At 33.0% G+C, this 22,597-nt stretch overlaps 1 protein-coding gene across 9 annotated transcripts in view; it reads right to left on the bottom strand.

Annotated features, from left to right (window-relative positions):
* Window positions 1-22,597, bottom strand: part of LOC124952367 (putative polypeptide N-acetylgalactosaminyltransferase 9) — a 176,885-nt gene that overhangs the window by 151,465 nt on the left and 2,823 nt on the right. For 7 of the 9 annotated variants that reach the window (XM_047502113.1, XM_047502115.1, XM_047502121.1 and 4 more), the window contains one exon: window positions 1,467-1,573. The gene's annotated coding sequence lies outside the window, so the exon portion shown is untranslated. Of the gene's footprint in view, window positions 1-1,466; window positions 1,574-5,656; window positions 5,755-22,597 lie in introns of all 9 variants that reach the window. The other 2 variants (XM_047502117.1, XM_047502122.1) reach the window with 1 other exon arrangement.

Here is a 22,597-nt window from a genome sequence, read left to right as displayed (position 1 = left end):
AAAAAGAAAATAAATAGAAATAAGAATCTTTATGGCTCTCGAAGAGGATTCCTCCGGAATGGAAAAATCTCTCGTTCTTTCTCTTTTTTTTTTTTCCTCGTCGCGCGTCAACGTCATACGTCCAAGCCATTCTCCGCAGATTCTCTCTGCCATCCTTTCTACCCCTAGCCCCGCTTCAACCTGACCCTTCCTCCTCTTATTCCCAGCAAACTCTTCTCTCACACACTTGTCGTCCTTCGTCTTTGCGACCATCGACGGCAGGCGGTCCTTCTCAACAAAAATTCTCCTATAAAATGTAGTACCACCTATCCAACCGTCCTCCTTCTTTTCCTCTTGCTTTTCCTCCTTCACCAAAAGGGTTGAGCTATGGGGTGGGACACTTTACGAGCAGCGATTTATCGGTCAGGATACCCTCTCTTCTTTTCGTCCCTCTCTATCTACTCAACCTCCTTCCTCCACCATCACCACCATCTCTCTCTCATCCTCTTCCACCTCTTCCACCTCCTCCTCCTCCTCCTCCTCCTCCTTCTTCTCCTCCCACCACCCATCTTCTACCGTTTCTCGCGAACAGTCCATAAATTGCAGCTATGTACTCGAAGAAAAAGAGTAAATGGGCAGAAAAGTAAGAGAAAGAAGGAAAAGATAAAAAGAGAGAGAGAGAGAGAGAGAGAGAGAAAGAGATAAATAAGAGGGAAGAAAAAACGAAGAGAAAAAAGAAGAAGTAGAAAAAAAAATCGTAGAAGAAGGCACAAACGTCTATTGGAAAAACAACGTCGGATGGAAGGAGCTCCATTTTTTAAATAGACGTAGAATCTTCGAAGGACTCGTCGAATGCATCGAAGCAATAAACGCGCATTCCTCTTCTGTCATTCGCAGCATCTACTGCGAATGTGGGCACTGTCATAAAAATATGAAGTAAACGTGAATCCATTCGAGCGTGCTAAACCGTAAAATCTTATTTTTCGCTAGTTCTTTGAATTTCATACGAGTATTCGACACTGAGAGAATCTTTTGATGGCCAGTGAAAAATATCAATAAAAATCCTATAATCAATCGATTTTAATATCCTTTTTATTGATTGCGCTTCAAAATCAAATACATCGATTGCTATTAATACGATCACTTAAATGTACTAATAAATAAATAAATAAATAAATTTACTTCAAGTATGTCTAATCAATTTTTACGACGTCCTTAGTCGTAAAAATAACTTCAACGTTTTACGACAACCAAACGATATGTGAATCTATAGCTATTTATTCGATTTTCTTGATTATCGTTTCTCTATTTAATATTTCTGGGGAAAAATATGAACTCTTATCTATCTTACAAAATCTTACAAGATTACTTATGAATTCATAATAAGTAAGTACTTATTGAACAAATCTGATCGATTGTTTCTCATCGCATCGATACTATATTGCATTTCGAAGGAAATATTTAATATAATAATATAGATATCTGACCTGTATTATCGTTTGTTCATTTTATCCAGTGCACTTATGTATCTCGTGTCATGTTCGTTTAATAAAATGGATACGATCGTCGCAAAGCCAAATCCGTTTTTCCAAAACTGTAAACAAAGGTAAAATTTAATTAGATCAAATATTACATTTTAAAGACAATAATGTATCAACGTAAGAGTCATAAAGTAACGATTGTTTACTTATTTTTCATAACTCTTTAACCTATATAAAGATTATTTATCTAAATAACCGTTCTACCGAGATAAACATTTTCTACTTCCTTTTGATACGTAGACTCGACACGTTTGCGAGGTAACGTAAACTTGGAAAAAGATCAAGTTCACCTTAGAATCCGTGAGAATAAACGGCAAACGTATAGACGACACCGTTAGATCTTTAAATAGCTCATTCGTTTCAGCACTCACGTATTTCTATCCGTTGAGAGTTTTATCGAAACAAAACTCGTACATTTCTTGATTTAATAAAGAACAATGATAAAAAAATCTAATAAAGAAAAATATTTATTATCAAGATAATTTCGTAATATTAAATGAAGCGAAACTTTCATAACATGAAAATATTTAAAAAAATATGTATATGTATGTATATTTATATCTATATATACTTTAGCGAAGTAGCGATATTTGCGAGAAGAAAAAGTCGCATTGTCATGTCAGCAATTTGCAAGAATCTGTTTAGGGTTCAGATACTTTTCAGTAACGGAGATTTCACGCGCGTTATATTACTTATACGACGATTATGCAAATGGAACAGCTCATGGACGAATATGAAAAATGTATTTTCTTCGTGATATCATTGCTATGCGCAAGAAGAGGAGATTCCAGATGCTCTTATATTCTGTGATATCGTTAAATATTTACCTATCTTTTCGAACATAAATGGGACATGATAAGGATAAAAAAAAAGGAAGAGAGAGAGAGAGAGAGAGAGAGAGAGAGAGAGAGAGAGAGAAACAGGAAGAAGCATTAAGAGACCAAAAGAATTACAAAATTGTTTGGATATTCAGTATAGCTTGTATTTCGTTATTTCTATCTCTTTCTTAAACCAGCAACGCCGATATTTCTCGACTTCTGCAATCTTATAGTAAAATAATATCACGAAGTGCAGTGAAAATAAGATAACTGTGTATCGTGTATCGCGATAAAATATATAGAATGTCCCTTTTAAACTCGAATATCTATTGGATCGAATAAAATATAAAAATGTAGAAAGTTATATCGTTTCAAAAAGAGTTTATATATATATATATATATATATGTATAAAGTATATAACAGATAAATTTTTGTTACGTTATATATATATATGATAGCTTATAAAATATAAAATTTTGAGAATATCATTTTTTTGATCCACAAATAATCTTAAGCGTAAAAATCATATTTAAATTGTAAAAACGTAGAAGTAAAGCTTATGCATTTTAATTGTAATACGTGAAGGATATAATCCAAGAAACTCAATTAGGTGTTCCAGTAATAAAACATACATACATACATACATAATACAAAGTTTTTTCCATTTGGGTATCTTTATCGATCACACCATCGTTTTCTTTCATATTTAATGTTGAATCAATCGACAACATTTTTCTGACGGCACATATCGACTGGAAAGAAATAAAAAGTCCACAGAAGTGAAAACAAAAAGGAACGAACTTCCAATTTCCACGTGAACATCGATGTCGAAATTCAAGAGATCAGTTTATCATGAAAATGAATCTATCGAAAAAATAAACTCAAACGGATAACGCAACTATCGGAATCTTCCATTCAAACCTCCACCGTACCCATTCGAATTAAACCAGCTCAATTTCAGCAAACGAAATAGCAAACGTTGAAAATTATTTACGAAAAAGAAAAGGAAAGAAAAACACACACACACACACACAAGAAAAAAAAAAGAAAACGAACGAAAGCCATTCAAAGCAATATATATGTAGCCCATTTTCGTATATCTTTAAAAATACTACTCGTTCATCTTTTGTCTCAATTAAAACACATTTCTCGGATCAATGCGTTACGATAATCTCATCGATTTCCGTTTAGTACAAGTACATGTACTTTTAATTTCGTGGACTCGAAATTCTTCCACGGTCCGTTTCGTTTTTAATTAAGTCGGATACATTCTACGTGCTCCTCCTCTCTTCATTGAACCGCCTCCGTTAATTAGAACGTAACCGACACGCGATACGGTTATTTAAAAGGGCGCGTACTTTTAAAGCAATAATCCTTTCAATCTTTTATTTCTCTTTGTTCCATTTTATTTTCGTAAAATATTCATACTTAACCACATGTCCTTATCTATTTGATAAAGATATGAAGAATCATAAGATTTCGGAAAGTAAAGACAGAATGAGAGAGAGAGAGAGAGAGAGAGAGAGAGTGAGAGAAAGAAAGGAGGAGGGAGGAACAAGCGTCGTTACGTCGATAGAAACAAAGATTAAGCGATTCGGATCGCCGAGAGACATTTGGTACGCTCGTTTAACGAAGAATTTATTCGATCGCAGTACTAAATTGGTCATTCGGTTAAATCGATCGGCACACCGTCGCCACCGAATCATCGTTCGATTCTATCCAGAGATAGGAACTTCGGTATTTATATCCTCCTCGGCAATTTCGATCAGTCTGTGTGAGAGATGGTATTTTATTTCGAATGTACAATTAAACCTAGTCTCTCTCTCTCTCTCTCTCTTTCTCTCTTTCTCTCCCTCCTTCCCTTTCTCTTTCACTCACTCACTCTCTTTCTATCTATTTATCTATCTATCCGATCGTTCGAATCCACAAGATCATTTTTCCATTTTGTTATTTCACGCTTTAGCAATTGTATCAATGAAAGAAAAAAGAAAAAAAGAAAGAACTAAGAAAAATCCATTTAAATTAATTTACCTACTGCTGGAAAATACTTATTATAAAATATTCGATATATATATATATATATATATATATATATATATATATATATATATGAAAATAGAAAGATAGAAAGAAAAATTTTTCATTTCTAAAAATCCTTCGATAGGGATGAGTAAGTAACGAAGGTCCATCGAATGGCGGAAAAGTTATTTTCGATAGGGTAGTGAATCATTGAGAAAGAAAATAGGAAGGTGTGTAAAGGAGAGGAAAAAGGGTTGAGGTGGATAGAGCTTGGATCTTCGAATGTGAGATTGAGACAGCGGAAACGGAAACCATTAATGGCGGAACGACGCAGTAGAAGGAGGAAAAGGGTTTGCGTAAAGTGGATGGAGAAGGAAGAGAGGTAAGAGAAAGAAGGGAATAAGGGGGGGGGGAGGGGAAGTGGAAAGTAGAGAGAGAAAGAGAGATAGGAATATATATGGTGAGAAGGAGAAAGGATAAAGCGATGAAAGAGGAGGAAGAGGATTCCGAACAATGCCATTGTGAATTCGTAACCACACTTTCTGCCTTTCCTTTCTACTGGGTGTCTACCTTTACGAACTTCTATCTCTTTCTATCTACCTATCTATCTATTACTCTATCTTTCTTTTTCCCCCTCGTCACCTTTACATAGTCCCTTCCTTGTCCACGAATCTGCCGCGGAGATCCGAATACTCACTGGAAAAGCTCCGCTTTCGTGTGTCAACTTCTACGTATTTACCGTTTTTAATCCAAGTCGAGTGGATTCTCAACCGTCTCTTTCTCCCCTTTTACCCTTCGCAACTTACCAATCCTCTTTCTTCTTCCTCTTACTCCTTTTACTACTCCACTGCTCCTTTCCACCCCCCCCCCCCTTCCTCTTCATTCGCTTATCTCTTATAGGAATTCAAAATTCAATGGGAATTCTTTCATACGTCGATTTTCAACTCGACATTATACTTTTAGTTTGGAAAAAAAAAATCTATGTGATCAAGTTCCGTTCAAATAAATATGCGATCTTCTTTTATATCCAAAAATAACGAGGATAATTTATGTTTAAGCATGTTGAATAATAAAAAAAAAAAAGAAAAAAAAAAAAGAAAAAGAAAAAGAAAAAGAAAAGAAAAAATAACGCACAGACAAGTATCAAATTAAGGCGAGTTTATCTTAAATAATTGACCGATTAAAGGCTACTCCTATCTTTCTTATAGCGCTATAGCGCTATGTTCGAACATTGGATCGATCTTAGAGACAATGCTTCTTCGCCATTACGTAATTATTTATCTCAAAAGTGGGTTTACCTCGTCGTTATATGCCAGCAATCCTATTGTCTCGCGATTGTCTTGGTGGAAATGTACGTGAGCCAACGGAGAAAAAGATAAGATGACTCCGAAGGTTGCTAAAAAAAAAAAAAGAGTAGACACGGCGATGCAATCTCGATGGTAATTGTCCGAGAAAAGTCATTAATCCCGAAAAAAGCCTCACGATCGTTCCAACAACACGGGCTCGCTGCCAATTCAACTCTTGTAAGGAAATGAGGACTGCTTGAAACGTCTCGTAGAAATTTAAATTTAAATCGTGCACCGGGAAATTCGTAATTACGCGTCTAATAACTACCTTAACTAATAATGATCAAACGTGATTTTTTTAACGGATGATGAGAGTACAAACATTTGCCGTTATACTCGCCTATAATAGCTTAGTATTGGTGAGAAGAAAACGAAAATAAAAGAACGAATGAATGAATAGATAGATGGATGGATGGATGGATGGAAGGATGGATGGATGGATGGATGGAAGCTTTTGATGGATGACCTGCGAAAGTCAGGTAGACTTATTTTATGAAATAACTTGACGACATTTTACTTTACCAAATAAAAAAGTTAACATCGAACAGTTTGGAAAATAGTTACCAAATAGAAAAACCGGATGTACTTTCGCAATTGTTCAAGGACACGCATATATAAAATGCCATTACATTAATGCTCTTATCTAGTTAGAACGGAAGAAACTTAACAGTAAACTGATAAAACAAAACCGCAAATGTCGTGCAAATTAAGATGTTTACTATCAAATAAGATAAAGTGTATATATATATATATATATGTATGTGTGCATATCTATATACGTCATATTAAATACATCCGATTTGATTCCTCTATTTTCACAATGACTTCCGATTTCAATAAATGTTCTTTTTATTGAACGCAGTAGCAGTTTATTGTTCGTAAAATCTCATAGCTTTGTAGCCAATGGTCTGTATATAGTAAATAATAGTAGTAATAATAGTAATAGTACGGTATTGCTGTCTTCAATTAATTATCCATCAAAAGTGATTCTCTAATGGTCTTATCGTTATTTTCATTTTGACTTTTACCGGCTCATTCGATACTATTGTATGATAAAGTCTGTAACACGATACATTGGCATGGTTATATTGCAAATATCATTTTAAAAATCCCTCCGCGCAATACGTATGTAAAATTGTATACTGTAACGAACAAGATTAATCATCGTGTAATAGGAAGTTGATAGCACATATTCACAGAGAGAAAAAGAGAGAGAACATTTCCACGAATACTGGCTTTCATAAAACGAACGAAGAATTATGGTTCTAAAAAAATCATTTTTATTAACAATCCTAGCTTTTTTACAATAATTTACATCTCAAATTGATATCAAAATCAGTACGATGTTACAAAATAATAATAATAATAATGATTATGATAATAATAATGATGATGATGATGATGATGATAATGATGATGATGATGATGATGATGATGACGATCGTACGATTAATTAAAGTTGGACAACATCGATTTTTTAACCGATGTTATAGAGATGCAAAATTCCCACATGATTTTCATAATAAAGAAAAATGTATGTCGCGATGATGAAATAATCGAGTCTCACATCTGACATCCTTCGTATCTTATATAATATGTATATGTAACTACATACGTGTAACTTCTTTTTAATATTTATTTATATGTTTTTTAAATTAAAAAGAAAAATGATTATTAATATATGTAATAGTGATGAACGAATTTTTTTAAATGTTTTACGACGCGATATTTCTTCCTCGTTCGTTATAGCAAAGATCAAATGGTCTCTCTTTTCTCCTTTCTTTCTTTTTTTTTTTTTTTTTTTAATTTAATACATTATAAAAACTTTCTATTCTTACGAGGAAACAAGTTACGATTATTAACACTATATCGTTATTATGTCGAGATTTTTTTATGGCTCATTTTATATCATACTTGCTTCCTCACGTAGCTGTATAACGTAGCGATTATTATTATACGGAGAAAGTTATCCGCGCGTAATAAGGAAATAAGCCATGAATTATCTGATAATTTAATTACTATCCTCGATGTAATATACAATTTTTGATAACAGTTTAATGATAATCGGATGAAATTGCATTAAAAGAAAAAAAAAAAGAAAAGAAAAGAAAAGAAAAGAAAATTAGGAAAATAAAAAGTATTAAATGAATCTTAAAATACGGGGTTACGCATAAAGCTCGGTAATAGTTTAAATGGTTCGTTGCACAAGTACTAAATACGATATAACTTTCATGTGCATATCATTGTAAAGAGAAACTCTCAAAGTTTGTTTCACATCACAATACATTATAGAAATTCGATGTGGGAACCACGTGTGACTCGGCAGATGTCCAAGCTGTAATCTAACTCTTGCCATACCTTCCTTTGCGAGCGTTTTTGCGACCGATTCTTGAATACTCTGTTTGAGTTTCTCTACATCACGTGACAAAAAAAAAAGGAAAAAAAAGGAAAAAAAAGAAAATAAAAAAAGAAAGACAGAGAGAAAAAGAAAAATATAAAACGCTATTACATATACGCGATCTTTTATGTATTCCCATAGAAATAAGTTACACACTTTCAAATCGAATCACCTAAGTGATCACCATGTCACGAAACATTCGTTTCTTTTTCTGAGTACGTCCGATTTAAAATCTCCTGAGACATTTCCTTATTGTTCGCGATTACACGAACGCCATCTGCTAGAAGTATAAAGAATCGGAATTTTTTTTATATTTGATGCATCAATCATTGCTACAACATGCCCAAGTACACGAATCTTCAGTCACAGTAATCTTGGCGAAAAAGAAAAGGATTGTAAAGACAAACTATGTAAGTACTTTTGTCGGACAAAAACTTTTGGAGTTTCTCTTCGAAGTACACGATGTGATATGTACGTGTTAGTAGTAACGATATCGCATGTATGTAATAGTAGTTGTACAATGTACCATTTCAAATGTTACCGGACTTTATGTAAATCCTGTATAAACAAGCAAATCATAATAACGACTAACTGAGAGATCAAGTCTTTCGTGCAACCCTTTATCCTGATTTTCTTTTTATATAGTCTATATACCTTAATAAATCTCGTGATCTAAATTATGTCTATTCATAAATAAATATAAGATAAAAAAAATAAATAAATAAATACACAAATATGTTCGCAAAATGAACCAGGTCCACGGAGTTTAGCGATTAATATGTCAGCGTAGAAATTTCATTTAGACATTATTTATAAACGGGAATAAATGTTCAGTTTTAATCTGGACAAGAACGTTTTCATCATCTTGCCCTTTACTGTTCTATGCCTTTATTGTTCATATTGTATATATGTTTTTATTTGGGCCGTAAGTATACTTAACTTTAACAACTCCCTCCTATATTTGGACTTCTATAATTTTTTATAAGCATATATATACTCTCTTCTTTCTTTAAAATAAAGTGCTTTAACAATGCGTCCTATAGGATTTTGTTATAAGATTCTGTTTTTTTCTGGACATATTTCTTTACATATATATATAATAATAATAATAATAATAATAAAAACAACAATAACAATAATGATAATAATAACTATAACGATGATGATAATTTCAATTTTTAATTTTTCAGAAATAAGAGCCTTATTATTATTACCTTAGCGATACAAGACAATGTAGTAACTACCAGAAACTACAGGATATACGTAATAAAAGAAACCATGGACACATGCAGAAAATGCTACCAATCCAAAGAAACAATAGAATATATAACAACAGGATACAAATTACAGGCAGGAACAAAATACACGGATAGATACAACATACATATCTGTAGCAAAGATCATACAACATGAATTAGCATGGCAACACAAGCTCATACAATCGTACACCGTGCCATACTACAAATATAAATATGGAAACATACTAAAAAAGAATTAATACAAATTACACCGGGATAAAACTTTCTATACAAACAAAACAATTATAAGTGACTAATATCTCATCAATAAAAAAACACAAAAGGAAACTCAATTGACTAATTAATTAATAATTAAATGTCATACAAAAAGAACAAGAAAAAAATCATATAATATTTATTTCTTGCAATAAAAATTAATGAGCTCTGGAAACAAAACAATATAACAATAGTACCAATCGTCATGTAATGCAAACATCCTAACGGTACTTTAAATATTAAACACTATATAAAATCATAATTTTCATAATCGTACGTAAAGTAAAAATTCGAAAGTAATAAATGTTATACACTAAAAAAGAGAAATAACAAGTATAAACGATGAATGAAAGATTGAACAACGAAACAATGAATAACATAATGAAAAACAAAAAATACAAGTAGTTCAAATTCTAACAAAACAGTCAGAAATAGAACATACAAAAAACAAAGAACAATTGGAACATAGTATAAGATTTGTAAAAAAGTTGGAGACCGTAAGGTAGACTGAACTGAGATTTGAACCCAAATCTTCCATTTACTAGGCTACTGCTCTAATTATTAAACTATCCAAGCCCTTCAGTTAACCTCTCCACGAATACCTACCTACTTACATTAAATGGAGGTGCTCACTACCACAGTCGGCCATTTTGTAGCAATATTCGACCTCGAATATTCTTCTCTCTAAATTTCGAAAACGTGGAATGCTTAAAACGTCTCCCTACCAATTTCCCAAGTCATCAATCGCGTCGCTCTTATCATCGGTTCGCCGCAATGGACCTTCTTTTTAAATTAATTAAATTAATTAAATTAATCGAATTAATTAAATTAATTGAATTAATTAAATTAATTTGCCTCGTGTTACTGCACAATGTCTAAGCGTGTAAAGATTAATTACATTCCATTTGACTGGGTCCTATTCCATGACCGTGACCCATGAGCTGGGCCCATTAAATCCTGTCAGATAATAATCGTAAGTCGAATGTTAAAAGCGTGCTGCTAGCATTAAAGCTGAAGTTGATTCATGCTGGACCGGTCGTGGACCGGGATAATTTCGATATTCGGGGTGGTCCGGTTAGATATGCATGATCGCGGATGGTAGAAGCGGAGTTGAGGATGACCTTGTGCTCCTTCACTACCTGATGCATTACAAAGAGAATGCGTAAAGAGGGTGCTGAATTACCCGATGCGAATCACAATCCATCCTCCCTTTCAGATTTATAATATTCTGAATTGTGACTGTACTTTTGGGGGCGTATACGATTCTGAGCTTGTTGGCAGACTATGATGAAAAAACGGAACTGAATATTCTGAAAAAACACAACCATGCCATAATAATAATACATCAAGTAATAACAAATAAAAATGCGAACTAATTAAAGATGACCCATAATATTACAACTACATATCCATCATAGTATTCATTTAAAAATAATCAATTATATTTTATTAAAAACAAACTATATTGGCATGTAATAATATCTATAAAGTCATACTATAAAAAAAAGCCAAACGTTACTATATAAAATGCAAAAGATCACATCATTAATATAGCCGTACCACTGTAAAAATATAACCATGAACTACAGAGAAATGAAAAGATGAATATACATCATTAACAAGAGAAGTAAAAAGGATATGAAAATAAAAACAAAGTTGTAATAAATTATATCCGCAACCGGTACATAATATTTAAATCATTCATACAGCATACCAAATAGCTCTGACTTAGTACGGATATATACGAATACATGAAAAAAATTTATTATTTTAAAAACGTATTGTAATATAATCCAATGAATTCTCAAACAAAAACAATAGAAAGTGCCCTGAATTGCGATCGAATTCAGAAAAGGTTGCGATCGGTTTCAAAAAAAAATAAACCATCCAAATAGAAAGGGATGAGATTCAGAAAAGGAAAAAATAATAACAATAATAATAAACGATCGAAAGTTTGTTGAAATTTTATATGGCTAAATGAGAACACATTGATCTTTAACCCTTTCGCTGCGGAATGCTCAGAAAAGAATTGCTCTCTCCGCAGCAGGCGCGATAGTAGAAGATCCGCACGGATAACACGATACGCGAATCGTTTTCCTAATACTTTCCGTGCGTATTAATTCGTCGGTTGACCAATATTCGTCTATTGATAATTTTTTTATCTTTTAATCTCTGCACAAAAAGAATTTGCAGCTAATGCGTCGAAGACAAACGAATTAATGGCTATTATTTTGCAGTTATTAATAACAAAAAATGCCAAACATGCCTATAGGCGCTGTTTGCTCAGGAGAAGCGTCTATGGTTGAGCGCCTAAAGGCGCTGTTTGCTCAGGGGAAGCGTCTATACTTGAGCGCCTAAAGGCGCCGTTCGCAGCGAAAGGATTAAAATAAAAATGAAGAAAAATTATGTGTATATATATATATATATATATATATATATATATATATATTCATATAAGTTTTGTGTTTTGCTTACCTATGTAAAATACAAAAGATTATAGATAAAAAAAAAAATAAAGAAAAATCGTTCCCTGAATCATTTCACTCATCTACATTGGTCGATGAACTTATATCTCTAATGGTATCCCATTACCGATCATGACCATAGAAATTATGAAGTCACATAAGCGTGATCAAAAAGAACGAATAATAATAAGGCTACGCGATTGGTCCCAGTCGCACGTTTCGTGCGAACGAATGAGAAAGATATATGAATACGTATGCTGTGCGGACTGAGATATGTATAGAAAAGAGATGGAATGGGACAATGAACGAGAAAGAGAGAGAAAGGGGGAGACAGAGAGACAGAGAGAGAGAGAGAGAGAGAGAGAGAGAGAGAGAGAGAGAGAGAGAGAGAGACAAGGACAGAAAAAGAGAGAAAAGGAGGGGGAGAGACAGAGAGAGAGAGAGAGAGAGAGAGAGAGAAAGAGAGATGGAGAGAATTGCAGCGTAATCTACAGGATTTCCCTTTGACGTTTCATCAAGTGACGCTCGACCGTTTGCGCGCGCGTGACCGAGCCACAGTCTCGTACAAAGGGATTGCATGATGATGCGAGAGTACATTTATCTTTTGAATGCCGCTGGTAGAATAGCCCGTGCGTTACCACTATCGATCTGAGATAAAATAAAAGAAAGAGAGACAGAGAGAAAAAGAGGCGGAGAGAGAAGTAAAGAACGCTACTACATTTAAAAAATGGATACGTGACAAATATAATTCTTATGATACATAAGATCATCAGCTTAAATTAAAAATAATTCCAATTTTGTAATTAAATAATTTTATTGTTTAGAAGTACATATGTATATATATATATATATATATATATATATATGTATGTATGTATGTATGTATGTATATGTGTGAGTGTGTATTTATATAAATACATATATATATATATATATATATATATATGAGTGATAAAAATTATGCAATATCCATGTTCGAACAAACCGACAATCTCTTCGCACTTTATTCCCGGAGCTTGTAGTTTCATTCGTTGTTATAAAGCAAAAACCTACTTGCAATATATCGTAACTACTATCATTGAATGTATAAGCGGAAAAACTGATAATATATTCTGTTTCTATCTCTCTGTCTCTCTTACTCTTTTACTATCTCTTTACATTAACCTAACAATCTACAGTAATATATATATATATATATATATATATATATATATATATATATATATAATAATGGCGTATACCACAAATACCGCTGCAAAATTTAATCTTTGGAATATTTAATTAAAGTAAAAATAGAGACAGACAGATAGATGAAAAAAAAGGAGAGAGAGAGAGAGAGAGAGAGAAAGAGAGAGAAAGAGAGAGAGAATTCAGAACTGACAAATTTCGTCGACCTAATTAAATTATTTGAAATTTCGAAACTAACTAGAAATATTCAATTACTTTGAGAAAATACGACTTGTAAGGCTTAATAATAGAATAAAGTCGCACACAATACTGGAATCCATTGAACCAGGTCGATCGATTTCTCCTCGTTACTATAAATCCCGCTAAATCATGAATTTCTCTCTGATCCGGTGATTCAAATAAGAATAAAATGATGAATCCAGAGCCTTCTTACGTAGACTTTTAATATCACAGTTTAACGGTAATCCCGTTTATTGACGAAGGCAATATCACTTATGTTTTTATATACCTAGCTACCTACCTACCTACCTATCTACCTACCTAGCTACCTACCTAACTACCTACCTACCTACCTACCTACATATCTACCTACCTACCTACCTACCTACCTACCTACCTACCTACCTACCTACCTACCTACCTACCTACCTACCTACCTACCTACCTACCTACCTACCTACCTACCTACTTCTACGTACCTCTACTTATCAACCTACCTACTTATCTACACACGCACGCACGTATGTGAAAAAAACATTAAAGAGAACGTAACATGCCGCACTGTTAGACGCATCTATTAACCTAATTAATTACCATTACGCTTTGGATCGGAGTAGCACACTTGTCGGTACGAGAAGGTAAAGGGTACGCGAAGAATCGTAGATTCAAGATCAAAAAACGTCGTATATGAATAGAAATCACAAATCATTACTCCCAATTAATGCAATATGGTCGAGTAATTTTGATCAATTTAAAATACATTACAACAAAATCATACCCTAAGAAATTGAGAATTTAATAAGAAATGCTAGTTAAAGGGGCAAACCAATAAATAGTTAAACTGCTATGACATGATATTTTGATAAATTAAGGATGACCAATGAGAAAATCGTAAATTCTTACCAACTTCATGGAAAATAATAATACAAAAAGATATCGAATGTATAAAGAGCTACTCAAATGAAATTTATTTCCCAAGACTTATCGCATCGAAACGAAAGAAATCTTTTTAATTCCTACGACAAGATTGCCTTCTTTTTCTCCTTTCCCCTTTTACCCTTAAGCAATACGATCAATGAGAAAGCCAAGAAAAATGTCAGGATCGTTAAGGTTCGTCTCCTTCGTACCGATGACGAAAGTTTAACGGTTCAGAATTGAATTCGATCGAACGACAGGGTTGGCGAGGCTGTCGAGGAAAAACGAGTGGAAGGAACAAGGGGATGGAAAAAAGGAAGGCGAGCTATACCTACAAGGTGAAAAAGTATCGAGATTCTTCGGCTACAGAAAATTGGATTTCGCGTGCTAAGAATGAACGGTCCAAGAGCGTCGTGAAGGAAAAATAGAAGAGAGAGAGAGAGAGAGAGAGAGAGAGAGAGAGAGAGAGAGAGAGAGAGAGAGAGAGAGAGAGAGAGAGAGAGAAGATGAGAGAAGTAGAGAACGCTCTCGTTTTCTCTCCTATCTCTTTCTCTTTTTCTCTCTCTCTCTTTCTTTCTCTCTCTTTCTTTCTCACTCACTCTCACTCTACCATTGAGTTTCTTTTGCAGAAGAGCAACCCTTACACAAGCGGCACGGTACGTGTGACACAAGCATTGGACCAAAGTACCGTGCTTCTTTTCGTCCTTGGAAATTGGAAATTGGGTCGTAAAGGCGGTAACAAAAATGTTCCAAAGCTCATGCTCATCGTTGAAATGATTCAAAAGCCGAAAGAGTACCAAAATAGATACCTAGAAGATACCTGCAACGTATCTGCCTACATCTTTTCAACCTTTACACTTTCCCCCAACGTATATATGTATATATATATATATATATATCTTCCGTATAATTTCGACTATGTTTCTGCTCGCCGAATGAATTAGATTTCAAAAAAAGTTCCTCCTTTTAGCGCCCTCTTCGGTAAACTACTACCCTCATGCTCTTTCGCCGTCTAAGAAAGCTGTAAATGAGAACTCGGAACTTATTTAGTTGATAGTTAAACCAAAAGTACTTTCTTTTAAATAAATGAAGAAAGGAAATAACGTCAAATATAAAATACAAAAAAAAAAAAACAGAAAGAAAGAAAGAAAGAAATGCGTTGAAAATGCGTACGTCCATTTACGAAAATAATAAGTTAATTTCTAATTCTTTTGGGATTTCTATATTATAACTTTTTGTCCTTTTAATACCGTGAGTTAAATGATTAAAATACGTTCAACAATGATTTTCAAAAATAATTTTCTAAGAAAGCATCTATATAAATGTATCTTTGTTGAAAGAATAAGAATAAAAGTTGACTAATTACGAACTAAATATTTTAAATATATAATGCTACATTATTCCTAATTCTTAGTATAAAATTTGTTATCGTATTTACATACATATTTATATAAAATGAAAGATAATATAATATAAAATATACGATTGGTCAATAAAATAAGTAACATCGAAATTTTTATTACCTGTTAAAGTAAATTTTAATAATTTTATTATAAAATAAAATGAAATTCGAGATATAAAATAATTATAATATTCAAATAAATAATATTCCTATTTAGTAGAAAATATTATTGCTTTGAAAATATTCGAAACTTCAGGTAATAGTAATGATATTTATAAGAGAAAGTGAAACGTAACAATAGACTCTACTACCTGTACTATTCAGCGTCTATTTCAAACATATACATTTCCCTTTCCCTTTTACTCGCACGTAGAAAGATCCAATTGGAAAATCCGCAGTTTCTAAATCAAGGAAGAGTACTAGCTTCGCCTCCAATAAACTCAGTAGATCGAAAAAGTTTTCTGAACGATAGTAATGCCGCAGGCAGTAATGTTACCCGTACGTGGTTCCAACTTCGAATTAATTGCACGTCAATTATGCATACTGCCGTGGAAAATCGAGTTTAGTCATTAACTCGATGGAGACGAAAGGCTTACGTATAGACGCCATTTTATCGTATTCACAATATATCACAGTTGATTGCAATTTGAGCGATTTCTTATTAGCTCGCTCCATTTTTCCCCCGACTCTTCGTTCTCCTTTTTTTCTCATTCTAATGAGAATTTACGATGAGTAATAATAATGTGTTCTGCCATTTTCAATACACGTAATTATATACGATATTATTATGTGTATTATCAATGAACATCAAATATTACTCGTCACGTTGCTCGATCAAAATATAGAAAAGACAGCTGAATCAATAACAATGGCTGGAGGATATTGCAACAGTACGTAATGCAAGTAAATACAACACGAAAAATTATATTGAAATGCATTAGTAGGTATTGCATAAGAATGGAAACGTACTTTCCGGTATGGAAAACTTCATGTTCTTTTCTTCTCTTTTTTCTTTTTCTTTTTCTTTCCTTCTTTTCTTCGAAAAAAAAAAAAAAAAGATATTTCAAGATAACAGAATGTCGAGAGTGTCGACATTAAAACTGTGAGAAATACGAACGTAATATTATATTCATTGACTAGAGACACGACCGGTCGATAATAAGGATATTGATAACGGGAAGCGGACAATGATCATTAAAGCAAAGAGCAGCCAGTGAAGAGGTATTTATTCTAACTCCTCTTACGCACTCCTCAAACAAGAGGGTCATTGACCTATAACATAACTTATACAATTACGTTTTCAAAATTAAATGACGAGAGATGTCTGGGAGACGATGGAAGAAATCTTCTTGTTTGGATTCAATCATCAATGATAATATGTTGATATATTTCGTACATTCTCACGAAACTGATAGTACTTTTATCTCTGTATATTAAAAAGATACACGTTTAAGTATGTACAATGAAAATATTAAATAAACGTTCTAAAGAATATTAGATTCGATTTCTCGAAACTATCGACAAATTTTTTAATAAATGAAAAAACATTTCTCGTACATTTAGTTTTACGATAGCTATGTATGTAAGTAGATAAGCTCAGTTCACATATATGTAACTCAAAATTAATGAACGAGTTTATTAATCGTGTTACAAACGAATCATTGAATTAAATATTATACGCTTCTAAAAAAAAATAAATAAATAAATAAAAGCATAGAAACATAAGCTTAGAATCTATACTAAAACGTTTGTTCTATATAACTTTGAATGAAACTTAATTGGTTCAAATGAAGCTTTTACTGATCGTTATTTGGATCGTGATTTGCATTATGATGATTTGTACAATTGTAACTAATAAATTACCAACCGTTTTTATATACCGACGTTAACATCGAGAGCTACAATTTTCTCTCTTTCTCTCTCTCTCGCTCTCTCGCTCTCTCTCTCTCTCTCGATTGTGCGCCCACGCACGCGTGAGTTTAATGTCAAACGAAAAAAAAACTGATTAAAAAGAAGCGGAGCAAACGAGAACGAAGAAAATTATTTACGATTTTGTAAGAAAAGAGAATAAGTATGTCATACGATGAAGAATACAACTGTGTTTGCAAAAATTATTTCTCTCTCATCAATCTCCATCTACTATCCCTCATTTTACCTTTATAAAATTTAAATATTTATAATTTGTCGAAAAAAATTACCGATACCTTTACACTTTTTAGTATCGTCGATTCTGAGATATTCCTAACGAATTCCATCGCGCACACGGATCTAACGATCGCGAGCAAGCGATTAGATACATGCCTTGAAGGTTAAACGTGCCTCGCTTAAAGTACTTTCTTTGAACGCACGTACTTTCGAAATGAGTTGAATTTCAAACGGGTAAAAACAAATTTAACTGAATCGAGGGAGTAGTTAGATTTGAAACATAAAAATTCTATTCGTTTCATCGGTACGTAAATAATATAAATGGATGATGGTTCACGCGAATACAGTCGAAATAATAATATATATATATATATATATATATATATATATATATATATATATATATATCAATCGAGAGATTGTCATTTTACGATCGTATTTCGTCCGACGTTTGTACCAAAAAGATAGACATACAGGACATATATACATACATACATATATACATATACACACATGTGTTAAAAGAAAGGACCAAACATTCATCGAGGAACATTCAATTCCCACGAGGATAGGAGATGTAAAATACGTTTCGTTTTGAAAACATTTTCACTCGATACCGGTGGATGTATTTCCAGAGCGTTTCTCACTCGTCGAAGAACCGTGTCGACTTTTTGATCGACTTTCTGTCTCTTCCCCCCCCCCTCTCTATCTCTCTCTCTCGCTCTCTCTCTCTATCTATCTCTCTCTATCTCTCTCTCTCTATCTATCTATCTATATCTTTCTTCGCTTATTTTGTATGCACATATTTTCATGTTTTCACGAAAACCCATGGAAAACCCGTTGCATTTCGTGGCCGTTTCTCTCTCTCTCTCTCTCTCTTTCTCAACTAACCTCTCTGGAGCAACGCAAAGAAGAGGCTTTGCTATGGGTTGAACTACGTATACGCACACATACGTGTATGTATAAACAGAGTATGTAAAATATGTCGGTCGATTGTCTCTTAAAATAAGCCTGATACACATACGAAGAATTTTCAACGAAACGGATGTCTTATAGAAAAAAAAAAAAAATAAATAAATAAATAAAAAATAAAAAAGAAACAAAAAAAAAATAATAATAATAAGAAAATTTGTTATATAATTAATTTGTTTAATTTTTATTTTAACGTAGGAACATTCAATTATCCTGAAAGTTAATATTCTTATTTAATATTACATAGTATTACATAGATTTATGTATATAAGTGTATGTAGAAATAATAGACACGTAGTACGGTATTGAAGGTATGCAGAAAAGGAGAAAGAGAATAGAGAAATAGAGAGAGAGAGAGAGAGAGAGAGAGAGAGAGAGAGAGAGAGAGAGAGAGAGAGAGAGAGAGAGAGAAAGAGAGAGACTACGATTAGATGCTGCAGGTGAAGAGGAAGAAAGAGTGAAGAGAGATGGGCAACAAAGAAACGAAGCAATCTGCCTGAGTCAACCGGTCTGACCACATGTTTGCCACGAATCGCTATGTAACCGGATGGAGCTCAGGACTCAGAACCGTAAGCAAGCTCCGTTGAGCCGCGCTTAGACCAAAGAACAAATCGATCGAACCCAGTACTCTCCGTTTATTTCGTCGACATTTTCCAACTATCACCCTTCTCCTCCTTCTCCTTCTCCTTCCTTACTTTTTCCATTTTATCCCTTCCGGCGATCGACGTTTTAACCCCTCGAAGACGATCCATCGAGATCGTCCTCTCCCTTTCGTAACCTATCGAGAAAAGCTCCGAGATAGAAAATTCGACCGACTAGAAAGTGATCTTTTCTGTATCGTTCCGATAGATCGCACCGGCACGTACGAAGATTTATGAATTTAACGTGGAACACGAAAAAGTATCGATACTGAGTCTGAAAAATTGATTTCTCGAAACAACGAACAACGCGACAAACGAAGAAGAATAGAGCAGTAGAACGTGGTTTATATATCTAATCGTGCGTCCGATAATCAATAAATTTGTCTGTATGTGTGTGTGTGTGTGTGTGTGTGTGTGTGTGTGTGTATGTGTGTATATGTGTGTGTATGTATGTGTGTATGTATGTGTGTATGTATGTATGTATGTATGTATGTATGTATGTATGTATGTATGTATGTATGTATGTATGTATGTATGTATGTTCGTCCAATATAGATACACAACGATGAGAACGTACGTACATACATACGTACGGTACGTATATATTCGAACGAGATACAAGTTACTCCGGTCGAGTATTCGATTCAATCAAACGACAAAAAGGATCGAAGGCGTCGAGGATGTGTACAACGAATTACAGCTATCTGACCGTAACGCGCACGTACAATATACAACGGTACGATAGCTTGGTTGGCCATTTAAAATTTAAATACCCGCGTTCGAACGCACTGCAAATACGCGTTCTTTCACGGCCGCAATCAACGCACGTATAGTACGATCGATGGATATGTCCAATCCTGTAACGAGAAGAATAAATAGAAAGAGAGGGAAGAAAGTATAGGAAAAATAACAAAAAATGTTATTGTAAGATCGATCGTTAAGTTCAAGTAAGTCATACTAGCGTGTAACACCAATACGATAGATACATCTAATCTTGATCTTGAGTATGTTATATCTAATCCTGATGTTTAGTATATCGTCGAGTTATTTTTTTTTTCACGAAGATAGGAAAAAAGAAAAGGAAGTAGAATCAATAAGCTTTAAATAGACGCTATAATTCTTTGTTACAATATCACCTTTAACAGCGATAAATACCTATTCCTGGTTTCAACTATCAAACAAATTCTGAATAACTTTCATTGAAATAAAAGATGATAAAAGCTATCATATTGCTTTGAATCAATGTAATAAGCAAATCACGTCGCTAGTACAAAATACAATTATATTTTAATTACAATATTGGTTTATATTAAATTTAAAAATAAAAAAAAAAGAATAAATTTACTTAAATGCATTATATTGAATTAAGAGCATTAGAAAGAGAGACACATATATAATTAAATAATTTCCATGGGTATGTCCATATACTGCAAAAAGGTAGAAGAAATTGCCAGCTGTAAAAAAAAAAAAAATAAATAAATAAATGAAAAGGAAAAGAAAATAACAATTAATATAACTATTAATTGATTAAACAATTAAGAACAAAAAATACAAATACAAATGCAATTAAGTAGAAACTTGTAGATAGTATTAGAAAGAAAACAATATAACAATAACAAAGATATAAATAAATACAGATATGAAGTTATAGATAAAGTATTCCATTAACAACAGGTCGCTGATTTAATTTTAAATAGTTAATGAGTTGGAATTATCCGATTTTATATTTATTCCATTATAACGATACTACCTGATTGAACAAATACCTGGGAGAAAGTTTTGAGAAAAAAAAATAAATAAAAGGTATAATAAATTAAATATCCTAAATAGGAAGTTGTAAAATAAATAAACTTCGTGATTTATGAGCTTGTTGGAAAAATATCGATGTGTTTATTCTTTTGTCATTCAAGGTACATTGAATCTTGGGAATTTTTCTAACCGGAAAATTAATTATCGAATTTTCCAAATACAATTTACTTAAATCCCTCGATCCCTGTCGAAATAAAAGTTATATTGACAACTTTAAAAATGTTACCTCAATAAACGACAAACACTTAAGGTTATGGAGTGAAAATAGAAATGGGAGGAATCTTTTTCAAATACCATGAAAATTAAAAGCGAGAGATGGTGCAGAGAAACCTAGAACGGTTCCAGTAACGACCTTGCCTGGCTTGGACTTGTATTAGGACAAACTGTAATAGGTACACACGTACGTAGTTAAGCTATCACATTCGTGGACGAAAATAGTGGCAAACGGAGGGGGTTGTTATACCTCGTAGAACGAAATCCCCTTTGAAATCTCAGCGATCACGTCCGACGAACTGGCGAATCTACCCTTCGGCTTTTGCTTTCGTACGAGCTGCTAATAAAAATAAATAGGAAGACCGGTAAGCGAAAAGAAAAGTGAGACAGATAGACAGATAGAGAAAGAGAGAAAGAGAGAAAGAGAGAAAGAGAAAGAGAGAAAGAGAAAGAGAGAGAGAGGGAGAGAGAGAGAGATGACAAAGTACGGAAGAAAGGAAAAGTTTAGAAAGCGTTTAACGTGATGAATTATACAGTGTGGCCACTGAAAGACATGTGTTTGTAAAAGTTATTATTGTTTTATATCATTCAGTCTTTCGGTAGTTAACCTGTACATCAAAAAACAAGATTAACATTTTTTTTCTTTTTTTTTATATATATAAAATAATCAATTTCCAAATTTCATTATATTGTAATATAATAAAAGTAATGTGACATAAGAAAATAAACGATTATTCGAATAAAATTCTATGATATATCCTTAAATAACATTCAATCATCGATCTTTTAAAGATCTTTCAAGCGTTTCTTTTACGTTCAGATATTAAAAATATACGGGTAAGTACAAATCACAGCTTTAATGTCGCTCGTTTAGAATTATCTTAATATCTTTCCTCGTTTATGAGTATTTTTCAGATCGTTTTCGCTTTTTTTTCTTTTTTTTTTTTTTATTATAAACATGTGATACACGAATGAGAAAATATATTTAGAAGTAATATCTTTTTCATGAATT

Source organism: Vespa velutina, chromosome 10 (genome assembly GCF_912470025.1).
Source record: "Vespa velutina chromosome 10, iVesVel2.1, whole genome shotgun sequence".
In the NCBI taxonomy this organism is placed as follows: Eukaryota; Metazoa; Arthropoda; class Insecta; order Hymenoptera; family Vespidae; genus Vespa; species Vespa velutina.
Note: the sequence above shows the minus strand (reverse complement) of the source record. Positions and strands in the feature narration are given on the sequence as shown.